This window comes from Rhinatrema bivittatum, chromosome 9, assembly GCF_901001135.1.
Source record: "Rhinatrema bivittatum chromosome 9, aRhiBiv1.1, whole genome shotgun sequence".
NCBI classification, from domain to species: domain Eukaryota; kingdom Metazoa; phylum Chordata; class Amphibia; order Gymnophiona; family Rhinatrematidae; genus Rhinatrema; species Rhinatrema bivittatum.
In genome coordinates, this window is record NC_042623.1 from 172,877,679 (window position 1) to 172,890,420 (window position 12,742).

A 12,742-nucleotide genomic window follows, 5' to 3' on the forward strand; every position below is an offset into this window, starting at 1 on the left:
TAGCGATATTAAGTTGGAGGCCCCAAAAATTAAAAAAATTAAAAATAATAAAAAAAAAAATTAAAATGTGCCCACGGGTCAGAAGATGGACGCTCAATTATACCGGTGTCTGTTTTCCGAACCCATGGCTGTCAGCGAGCTCGAGAACTGACGCCAGAAAAATTGAGCGTCGGCTGTCAAACCCGCTGACAGCCGCCGCTTCTGTCAAAAAGGAGGCGCTAGGGACGCGCTAGTGTCCCTAGCGCCTCTTTTTACCGCGGGCCCTCATTTAAATACTGGATCATGCACCCAGGAGAGTGGTCTGGGCACGCGTTGGGAGAGCGGGCGCTCGCCTCGTAGCACCGGCTCTCCCGCGGGATTTACTGTATCGGCCCGTTTGTGTGGATCAGCTAAGTATCGAGATAAGGGTGAACTAGTACTCCTTCTCTGTGAAGAGCAACTGCTACAATTATCACGACCATAATTTTTTTAAATGTTCTTGACTTGTGGAGTCCAAGGCCCCAGGACCTGAGGAAGGCTGAACCAAAGAGCCTGAAACTGGAAGTGGTATCCCAGAATGGCAAATTTGAGGAATCTCTGATGATCTTGTTGAATGGGACTATGGAGATATGCCGCCAAGAGATCTAGAAACTTGTAGAGATCCTAAATGATTTTCTACTAGAAAGACCAGTCCAATTCTTTTAGAAGGGATCAGACTCATGTAGTAAGTAGTAATTGTGGGCTTTCACTCCCCCATATAGGAGATTCAGATGGTGTGCTCTAACAGTTTATAAACTCCTGTCACTATCTTAGGGTGTGGATTCCTTTGTTGACCCTTTTAGGGGCAGCATGTCCTTTGCTGTCCCCACTTTTGATTATTTTTGATAGGACAAGGAAAGGTGGAGAATGTACAGAAGGGGGCAGTGAGTTACATGTTTGAAAAGCTTTGCACTGGGGAATAGTACTGGAGAGAGTAAGCATCAGGAAATGAAAGTACCAGTGGAACAAAGAGTCTGGCTAAATGGAGAGTTTTGAATATCTCCCTTGTTTATCTAGCCAGTCATTATCTGGATAAGATTTAGCTGAATAAAATAGAGGTGTGTTGGAGTATTCTGGGGTGGGGACAAGTTAACCAAATAACTTATCTGGCTAACTCTGATAAGATATTTGGTTATCTTCAAAATTACTTAAGAGCAGATCTAAAGTTTTCCTGGAAAGTGTTCCCGGATAACTTTAATTTAACTGGCTGTATTCAAAAGACTAAAACCAGTCAAGTAGCGATGGCCTGAAAAAAAAAAAGGTTGGTTCATTTTGGTGGCCCAAATCCATATCCCCCATTCAATGGTGCACCCGAGAAGTCTGCTGGCCCAAGTTTCCACCCTCCAAGTAAAAAAAAAAAAAGAGAGGTTTCATGTCACCTTCCTCTTTCTGCTTTCCACCTTCCTGGTTCTGATTTGTCTTTAAAAGTGGCCTCGATTTCTCCCATTCTCCCCAGCCCTAACCCTCCCACCCTGCTGGTACCTTAAAATTGTATGATCTTCAGCCTAGATCATGGTAGCAGCTTTCTGCAACCTGGTATGTTAAGTGACACATTTATCCTTTTGAATATCCTGAATAATTTATCCAGCTAAATTTAGCTAGACAAGTTATCTGTTCTACAGTTTGGGGAAGATTTTAAAACCTATGCTCGCGGCCTACATAAGAACATAAGAAAATGCCATACTGGGTCAGACCAAGGGTCCATCAAGCCCAGCATCCTGTTTCCAACAGTGGCCAATCCAGGCCATAAGAACCTGGCAAGTACCCAAAAACTAAGTCTATTCCATGTTACCATTGCTAATGGCAATGGCTATTCTCTAACGGGCGGATTTTAAAAGCCCTGCTCGCGTAAATCCGCCCGGATTTATGCGAGCAGGGCCTTGTGCGCCAGCGCGCCTATTTTCCATAGGCCGCCGGCACGCGCAGAGCCCCGGGACACGCGTAGGTCCCGGGGTTTTTGGAAGGGGGCGTGTCGAGGGGGCGGGACCCGATGACGCGGTGTTTCGGGGGCGGGACCGGGGGCGTGGTTTCGGCCCGGGGCATTTCGGGGGCGTGGCCGCACCCTCCAGAACCGCCCCTGGGTCAAGTCTTGGCGCGCCAGCAGCCCGCTGGCGCGCGTGGATTTACGTCTCCCTCCGGGAGGCGTATATCCGTGGATAAAGGTAGGGGGGGGTTTAGATAGGGCCGGGGGGGTGGGTTAGGTAGGGGAAGGGAGGGGAAGGTGAGGGGAGGGTGAAAGAAAGTTCCCTCCGAGGCCGCTCCGATTTCGGAGCGGCCTCGGAGGGAACGGTGACAGGCTGCGCGGCTCGGCGCGCGCCGGCTGCCCAAAATCGGCAGCCTTGCGCACGCCGATCCAGGATTTTAGAAGATACGCGCGGCTACGCGCGGCTACGCGCGTATCTTATAAAATCCAGCGTACTTTTGTTTGCGCCTGGTGCGCAAACAAAAGTTCGCGAACGCGCTTTTTTAAAAAATCTACCCCTAAGTGAACTTAATAGCAGGTAATGGACTTCTCCTCCAAGAACTTATCCAATCCTTTTTTAAACACAGCTATACTAACTGAACTAACCACGTCCTCTGGCAACAAATTCCAGAGTTTAATTGTGCGTTGAGTAAAAAAGAACTTTCTCCAATTAGTTTTAAATGTGCCCCATGCTAACTTCATGGAGTGCCCCCTAGTCTTTCTACTATCCGAAAGAGTAAATAACCGATTCACATCTACCTGTTCTAGACCTCTCATGATTTTAAACACCTCTATCATATCCCCCCTCAGTCGTCTCTTCTCCAAGCTGAAAAGTCCTAACCTCTTTAGTCTTTCCTCATAGGGGAGTTGTTCCATTCCCCTTATCATTTTGGTAGCCCTTCTCTGTACCTTCTCTGTACCTTCTCCAGCGCTACCTGGTGCGCACCAATGTATGCCCGATTTTATAAAATGCGCGATCATGTTATAATATCCAGGGTCGGCGCACGCAAGGGGGTGCACACTAGTGCACCTTGCGTGCGCTGAGCCCTAGGGGAGCCCCGATGGCTTTCCCCGTTCCCTCCGAGGCCGCTCCAAAATCGGAGCGGCCTTGGAGGGAATTTTCCTTCAGCCCCCCACCTTCCCCTCCCTTCCCCTACCTGTCCCGCCCCTAGCCCGAAAAAAAAAAATACCCCCGTACCTTTATCCCATAAGTTACGCCTGCCAGCCAAGTGCCGGCACGCAATCCCCAGGCCCAGCAGCCGAAGAGAGACCTCTGGCCCCGCCCCCGGACCACCCATTTTTTCAAGCCCCAGGACTTAAGCGCATCCCAGGGCTTTACGCGCACCACCGGGCCTTTTGAAAATAGGTCCGGTGCGCGTAACCCCCCCTACGCGCGTAGGCTTTTAAAATCTGCCCCTTTTTGAATAGTAGCCTCATTATGATTATCCCTTGTAATGTTTATTATAGGTTACTAAAATATTTTGTTCTTTATTGGTACAAATTAGGAGTGTCGATTCATTAAAAATGAGATAGACAATGTCAACAATATTGTTTATTTAATTTCATTTTGTTGCAACTATGAAAAAAACCCCACCAAATTTTTTTTTAAAGTTTCATGTTAGTGCACACTAAGTTCCATTAGTACATACTAACTGGACTTAGTGCACACTAACTTGTATTTAGTGCATACTAAGTCCAATTAGTGGGCACTAACTATGAAATTAGAGAAAAACAAAAAAACAAGCCATTTTAAAAATGAAATCAAGCAAAAAACAACACACAACAAAAATGACAAAAAACAAACAAACAAACGAAAAATCCCAATGCACACCCCTAGTACAGATATTTTGCAGAACAGAGTTGAAGCAGAAGGGAGTAGAAATGGGTAACTCCAAAAATCTAATAGCTGAGCTGAGCCAAAGGGGGTGTGCCTTGAACTGAAATGATTTAATTAACACAGACATAAACCTCAGGCAATCCATATCACATGCACACTCCTAGAAAGGCCTGCTTTGTTGTAGAGTCTAGGGGAAACCTATCAGATGGACCAACAAAACAAGAAGGGAGGCGATCTATGAAAGCCGTAGTGGCATCAACAAACAAGATAGATGCCAAATGTCTTTTATATGCATTTATTGAAGTGGAGACATAAAAATGCCCGACTCAGGCCAAGTTTCGCCACTACCCAAGTGGCTGCCTCAGGGGCTGACTAGTTCAAGGATTTGAACATGCATGTATCGTTTATTGTGCAGGTATGAAACACCAATCAATATCTATCAGTGTGCTGAAATTCAGAAAAGTAGTCTCCACTCTCGTCTTTTTTACGTCTCCACTTCAATAAATGCGTATAAAAGACATTTGGCATCTATCTTGTTTGTTGACCCTACGAGATGGAACATGGTCTTCATTTTAAGTCCTTCATGAGGTGTGACACTGAGAAGAGTGATAGGGCAGAGACATTTAAATACATCAAATGTATGAATAATAACGTACAAAAGCCAAACTTCTTTTGAGTGTAAAATAGTCTTTAAAACAAGGTTCATGATATGAGACAGAAGGGATAGATTCAAGTGTAATATAAGGAAACATTTCTTCACAGATGGGTTGGAACAGGTTCCCAGTGGAGGCGGTGGGACAAAAATAGTATCAGAATTCAGAAAGACTTGGGACAGGCACCGAGGAATCTTAGCTGTTGGAAAGTGAGGACAAGGAAGTAGAGGCTGTGGTATTGCAGTATGTAGGAAAACCTATCAGGTAACAAATCAGAAGGTACACTCTGCTACTGTGAATATAAATCCAGTACAAATCCAAATGCAGCGGCTAAATTAGATACATAAGAATATAGTTTTTTACACATATAAAACTAGAATGTATTATATCCTTAAATACAATTTTAATTCTTATTACAAAAATTATACAAAAAATAGAAATACATGGACATGCCAAGTTTTTAACAGGTATACATTATTCTTCTAAAATGTTTACGGTTAAACAGATTATCCTGAAACACTGGTCTGTTCTAAATTCTCTCCCAGGATTTAGCGAAAAACCAATGTTTGCTATAAAGAAGGGTAAACATTTGAGGAGTCTGTTATTTCAATCTCGTTCATGTGTGAGAGAGGATGATGGTGAAATGGGGCAATTTAATTGTATTGGGTGTTCTGTTTGTGAAAATGTATTTAACTTGTGTGTATTCTATCACCCGCAATTGAAATATCCCATTGAAGTGGCCGATATACATGTCCGACTGTAGGAGTTGTATATGCCATAGTGTACCCATGCAAGTTGATTTACATTGGGCACACAAAGCGGGAAATTAGATTAAGAATCATTGAACTTAAAAGTTGCTTGCTGGTGGTCAGGGAGGGGGCTCCGCTTTAGATCACTGGTGATCCTGTATGCATGAAGTGAATGATGTTAAATTTTTTAGAAGGCTGAGGGACAGGAGGGGGTGGGAGACTTCGGTTGATTGTACCTCTGTGATTTATGGTGCCAGGGTGCAGCAGAGTATTCGCATCTTGGCTTTGTTTGTTCACTTGTTAAAATAACTAAATATATTTAACCATAATTTTTTTGTCGTACAACAAATTAGTGGTGAACAGGGAGGAAATTTATCTCGGCGTCTATCTGTATGTGGAACACGGTAATGCTGTATGAGCTTAATAAGGAAATCGAATGGGAGGCATTTTTCTAATACCCTTTTGTTTTTGAATTGTCATTGGAAGTTTGAAGAAGAGCCTTTTGTGATATTGTTATAATTAGTGAGGTTTGGGTGGACCCTTGGACACTGTGGCAGCTGACCACGCCCACGGGGGGAAGTCCCGTGAGGGGCCACAGGTCAAGCTCAGCTTAGGACGCACAAACATAGAGATTGATCTTTTATTATACAATGTGGTGAAGCCACCAGAGGTGGCAGTGGTGAGCAGTTGAAGTAGCCCAGCTGGGCTAGTATCCCTTAGGCGCTGGAACAGAGACTCCTTTGGCAGCAGTGCTGTAGTGGAAAGAACTGAGAATAATGAGTACAGTGGAGTATGCACAAAGCCCCAGTATGGAGAACCCCAGGATAGGGAGAGCAGGCCCTCGAGGAGCGAGTACCTGATCCCTGACAGCTGAGAGGCTTGAAGGTAATGTACTCACACAGCGGTTCCACGTAGGAGATGGCACTAGGGCTGGAAGGAGGCAGGCCCTCAAGGAGCGAGTACCTGGTTCCAGGGAACAGCTCTGAGGTGAAGATGGTAGTACGCACTGCTGTTGAAGAGCGCGAATCCTTCCAGGCAGAAGAGAAGGTAAGAGCAGGCAGCGAGTCAGGGAACATGGGCCCTCGAGGAGCGAGTACCAGTTTCCTGATAGCGACCTGAAAAGCAAGTGAGGCCCCCGAGGAGTGGGTACCCCGTTAGCGTTAAGAGGCCAATGGAAGATTGGAGAGGTAGAGTAGCTGGGTACGGATAGCGAATCCCATCCGTAAGATTCCCCCTTGCTAACTCAAAAGCTAGCAAACATCATAGGCTTTAAATATCTGGGCAGCGTGACGTCATCACAGGGGGACACCCCTGAGGTTCACGCCAAGTAGGAAATAAGAGTGAGGTCCATGCGGAGCGTGCGCCCTAAGGTACCAGCGGAGCATGGCGGGAGGCAGCGCCCAAGCCGGTCCGGGGACGCCAGAGAGGACAGCAGGCAGACGCCGCGGCAGCCAGGCATCCATCCATAGTGAGAGGAGGTGCAAAGAAAGAAAGGTAGGCAGAGTGAATCCATCGGGAAGGGACAGTTGCAACAGATATAAGGGGTTTTTTTTTGGAGAGTATTTTGAGTGGGTGGAGTATCCGTTCTGATTGGCTGGTTTGTGTACTTAAGGGATAGGAGAGAATGCTGGTATTTTAGAGTATGCGCACAAAACTGTCTTGAGACTAAAGGATGGCATCTAGCAGGTCAGTTATTTGTACTATATGCTGGGAGTGAAATAATGATTCTTGAATTAGTATTTTCAAATAAATGATTTTGGAGATTAGTTTAGATATTTGGTTTGAGGTGATTATAATATAATTGCATTTTTGTGTTATGTGTATTTGAAGGTATACATGAATCGGCAATATGGAAGCTTTAAGTAGCGGGACTTTCTGAAGTATTGTACAGAGGAAATTTGTAAAGAGTGAATTTATGTGTGTTAATGATGGCTTTTGTTGCGTGTTTATGTTAGTCATTTGTTGTTTATGGGTATGTGTCAATCTGAGTGAGTTTAGTTTAGAGATATTTTTTGCTTTATTTGAATGGAGATATATGAGAGTAATCATTGGTATGTATTTGACTATATCTCGTTATAACATTTAGAAGCATCGGATGGAAATCCTCCCCTGAAGAAGCCCAATTGTGTAAAACAAGGGACCTTGTTGGGACATTTATAATACGATATGCTGTTGATGTTGAATAGTGAAACAGCAAGTGGAATACCCAAGATGAAACTGATGAGTAAGGGATTTGACACATGAGCTAACCAATATGGCAGTACAGTAATAATGGGAGATTTCAATTACCCTAATATTGACTGGGTAAATGTAGCATCAGGACATGCTAGAGACATAAAGTTCCTGGATGTAATAAACGACTGCTTCATGGAGCAATTTGGTTCAGTAACCAATGAGAGAGGGAGCTATTTTAGATTTAATTCTTAGTGAATCGCAAGATTTGGTGAGAGAGATAACGGTGATGGGGCCACTTGGCATTAGTGATCATAACATGATCAAATTTAAACTATTAACTGGAAAGGGGACAATAAGTAAATCTACAGCTCTAACACTAGATTTTCAAAAGGGAAACTTTGATAAAATGAGGAAAATAGAAAAAAAAAACTGAAAGGTGCAGCTGCAAAGGTTAAAAGTGTTCAACAGGCATGGACATTGTTTAAAAATACAATCCTAAATGTGCAGTCCAGATGTATTCCACGCATTAAGAAAGGTGGAAGGAAGGCAAAACAATTACTGGCATGGTTAAAAGGAGAGGTGAAAGAGACTATTTTAGCCAAAAAAAAAATCCTTCAAAAATTGGAAGATGGATCCATCTGAAGAAAATAGGATAAAGCATAAGCATTGTCAAGTTAAGTGTAAAACATTGATAAGACAAGCGAAGAGAGAATTTGAAATGAAGTTGGCCGTAGAGACAAAAACTCATAATAAAAACTTTAAAAAATATATCTGAAGCAAGAAACCTGTGAGGGAGTCGGTTGGACCGTTAGATGACCAAGGGGGCTAAAGGGGCTCTTAGGGAAGATAAGGCCATTGCAGAAAGACTAAATGAATCTTTTCTTCTGTGTTTTCTAATGAGGATGTTGGGGAGATACCAGTTCCAGAAATAGGCAGACAGATGGGCAGATTTTAAAAGGTACGCTCGCGGCATACATTTGTGCGTGCAACCCGGAGTGCACAAATGTACACCCGATTTTATAACATGTGCGCGCAGTTCCGGAAATAATTTTCAAGGGTGATGAGTCAGATGAAGTGAATCAAATCACTGTGATTCTGGAAGATGTAGTAGGCCAGATTGACAAACTAAAGAGTAGCAAATCACCTGGTCTGGATAGTATGCATCCTAGGGTTCTGAAGGAACTAAAACATGAAATTTCAGATCTTTTAGTTAAAATTTGCAACCTATCATTAAAATCGTCCAGTGTACCTGAAGACTGGAGGGTGGCCAATGTAATACCAATATTTAAAAAGGCTCCAGGGGTGATCCAGGAAACTATAGACCAGTGAGCCTGACTTCAGTGCTGGGAAAAATAGTGGAAACTATTCTAAAGATCAAAATCCCAGAGCATATAGAAAGACGTGGTTTAATGGAACACAGTCAACAAGGATTTACCCAAGGGAAGTCTTGCCTCACAAATCTTTATTTTTTGAAGGGGTTAATAAATATGTGGATAAAGGTGAACCAGTAGATGTAATATATTTGGATTTTTCAGAAGGCATTCATTGGCTCCCAATTAAAGCACGCATCGAACACAAATCAATGACCAGTATTCATAAAATTCTAAACAATGATCATCAAGGACTAAATGGCTTAAACATAACCCCCCAGAACCTTCAAAGAAACCTACGTTCAAACAACTCAGGATGCTTAAACATCCCCCCCCATCAGAGAGCCTTTTCCATTGCCTCCCCTAAATTTTGGAACTCCCTACCCTAAAGATCTGAGAACCCAACCCAATCTCAAAACGTTCAGAAAAGACCTAAAAACATTGCTGTTTCGCAAATTCTACACTGACCTTCATACTTCTGAACATCCTAAATCCCAATTGAACTTTCATCCAAAAACCTCAAAATAACTAGGGATGTGAATCGTTTTTGAACGATTAAAATTATCATCAGATAATTTTAAAATCGTCCAAAATCGTTAGAGTGCACGATACAATACAAATGCCCCCGATTTATCGTCAGGGGCATTTGTATTGTATCGTTAAATAGGGCGCGAGAAAACCGGCACACCATAAAAACCCTAAAACCCACCCCAAACCTTTAAAACAAATCCCCCACCCTCCCGAACCCCACCAAAATGTTTTAAATTACCTGGTGTCCAGTGGGGGGTCCCGACGCGATCTCCCTCTCTCTCTGGCCACGGCTGCGTTGAGAAATGGCGCCGGTGGCCCTTTGCCCTTATCATGTGACAGGGCAAAGGTAGCGCCGGCGCCATTTTGGTTCCTGGCTCCCGACGTCACGCGTGCAGGAGATCGCCCCCGGATCCCCGCTGGACCCCCAGGGACTTTTGGCCAGCTTGGAGGGGGCCTCCTGACCCCCACAAGACTTGCCAAAAGTCCAGCGGGGGTCGGGGAGCGACCTCCTGCATGCAGGCCTTATTGCCAATCTTCAAAATGGCGCCGGCACTACCTTTGCCCTCACTATGTTATACGGGCTCTCTCTCTGCCCTTCGGGGTAATTTATCGCTAACCTCGGTACCCGCTCCTCGGGGTTCCATCTTCTCTCTATCAGGTACCTATCTGGGAAACCGGGTACTCGCCACTCGAGGGCCTGTGTTCCCTAAACTGGTGCCTGCAACTGCTTCGCTTCTGCCTGCCATGATCTCCATCAATACAGCTAACTACTCAGTGAGTACTAATTCTCTCAGTCTGTTCCACCTTCAGCTTCAGTGCTTAGATCTACATCCGGGTCCTGTCTCTGCTACCCTGTGCTGCCTTTCATCTACTCAAGAGTGGGACTGGTCTCCTCTGCCGAGGACCCCTGGACTGCTTCTACTGGGTTGCCTTACTACTGTCCACCCTGGGCAGTACCATCAAGCTGTATAATAAATAGAAATTCTCTGTGTCTGCGTGTATAGTCTAGCCTAGTACTGCAGTTCCTCATGGGGCTCCTCCCAGTGGGAGTGGCCATCTCCGCAGTATCCAAGAATCCACTTCAACACCTTAAAAAGCTAACAGTAGCTGGGTTTAAAAAAGGTTTGGCTACGTTCTTGGAGGAGAAGTCCATTAACTGCTATTAATCAAGTTGACTTAGGGAATAGCCTCTACTATTACTGGCATCAGTAGCATGAGAACTTCTTAGTGTTTGAGTACTTGTCAGGATGTCGTGTCCTGGTTTGGCCTCTGTTGGAAACAGGATGCTGGGCTTGATGGACCCTTGGTCTGACCCAGCATGGCAATTTCTTATGTTCTTATGAGCTAATTGGTAATTTTATGGAGCTGAGTAGTGAAATATTTTGATATGAAGACATAACAACATTGAGGAATTTACCTGTATACATAGTTTAGTATGTGTGTTTTTATATTTAGGACTATTTTATTTAGTTTGGATGTGTATGGGAAGGTATGATTGATATCTGTTTGTATTCATTGTCTTACAATGTGCACCTGTTAAAAACTTGGTATGTACATTTATTTCTATTTTTTGTATAATTTTTGTAATAAGAATTAAAATTATATTTAAGGATATGATTCATTATAGTTTTATATATGTAAAAAAACTATATTCTTATGCATCTAATTTAGCCTCTGCATTTGGATTAGTACATAGGATAAAACATCTGATTAGACAGATTCTATTGCTTTAAATCTGTCGTATACTGTGTTTCTACACTTTGTGTCATCTCAGTCCTACCATTCATGACAAATGAACATTTTGACAATGAATGCGAAAAACACAAATAGGCCACTAGCATTGTTAGTTTTTCTGTGCTGAAAGCAGACCCTCCACTAATATGATTTTATTAATTGCTATTTATGCTGGTAACATAGCAGCTGATTCCAGCTATTAGCCAATTTGGCCTTTTTCAGCAAATAAAGCTGAGAGGAATAGTCTGATATTAGGTGTATAAACACTTTGAAACTTCCTCATTAGGGGTACACAGAAAAAGGAAAGTCCACTCAGAACTAAAAGTGCCTACTTTACAGGATGCATGTGTGCGTAATCCATAGATATGCTTGGATCAAACAAACTCCCACCTTTGTCAGAATTTCATGTCCTCTCTAACATGTTCTATAGGCTAAAAAATTCTATGAGAGCCTGATCCAGCAAGAATCACCAAGCTAGAGAGGATGGCTTATTTGGAGTTTATGCACCTTCACCAATGTTTCTTATGGGATTGGGACCGCAATTCTTTTTGCATGCTTTATGTATTCAGATTTCATCATCAGCTAGTTCTGTTTTTCATATCCATAAGGCATCATAACTTTCTTTGACAATGATTTCAAACCGCAAAAGACTGTTTTTAGCCTTTTTATAGTGTATTTAAAACTGGTTAGATGTCCCTGGCAGATATAGTAAGGACTGCACTTTTGCTTCAACTATACGGTTTTAGGAGTATGGAAACCATCATCCTAATTTTAATTCCAGATTTCCCAGTCAGCCTAGTGTCAAGCTGTAAAGTGAGTGCAACTCTAGAATATTGTCCTCCGACTTTTACCTGGAGCACAATACTATTAGTTTGATTAGGAATTCCACAGTATCACACAGGAGGATATTTTTTTAGGAGCCATGTATACATCAAGTGATCATGTCGGCAATGTCTGGTCTGGTCCACCCATTGTCCAGTTGTTGTATTGATGGGTGAGAAACAAGACGTTTACTTTAAAAAAAAGGTGATTTCTATCCAAACTTTCCTCCAAGATTCTTCAATTTTATAATATAAGACACTCCACTTGTGCTCAAAAAAGAACTTCACTATAGTTGAACTGTTATTTCCTGTAGTATTTAGTATTGTGGTTGCTGTGTTAATTCACCTTTTTGCATTGACCCGATGAAGGGAGAATTGAAAAGCAAACCCGAGTGACTTTAGTCATTGCTGATTATAATTTTCTAAATGGTATACCCACTTTTTTTTATTCTATAACATTAATTATACATTTGAAAGTGAATTTTAAAAGCCCGACGCGCACATCAATTAGGGGATGTGTGAACAAGTTGGGCTTACATGCAACGACTGTATTTTAAAAAGTGCCCATATATGCGCGCACATGTCACGGTGCTGAGATCTAAAAAATTTCAGAAAAAGGGATGGGGCGCGGGCGTGGTCTGGGCGTGGACGATTTGGGGCCTGGCCAAGAGATGTGCACGTAAATACTCACGCACCCCAGCCTGCACCAGGGTCCGTGTCACGTAATCTTACTTCAGTTATGGATGACATTTAAGTCATAAAATAAAAGGATCCATATTTGACATCCGGTTATTTACATCTGTAACTACATTGGTAAGAACAGTAATAGATTTTTCTAATGTCACTATTGCAGTCCAGACATTTTCCAATGTTATTTTTGGAGGTTTTTGG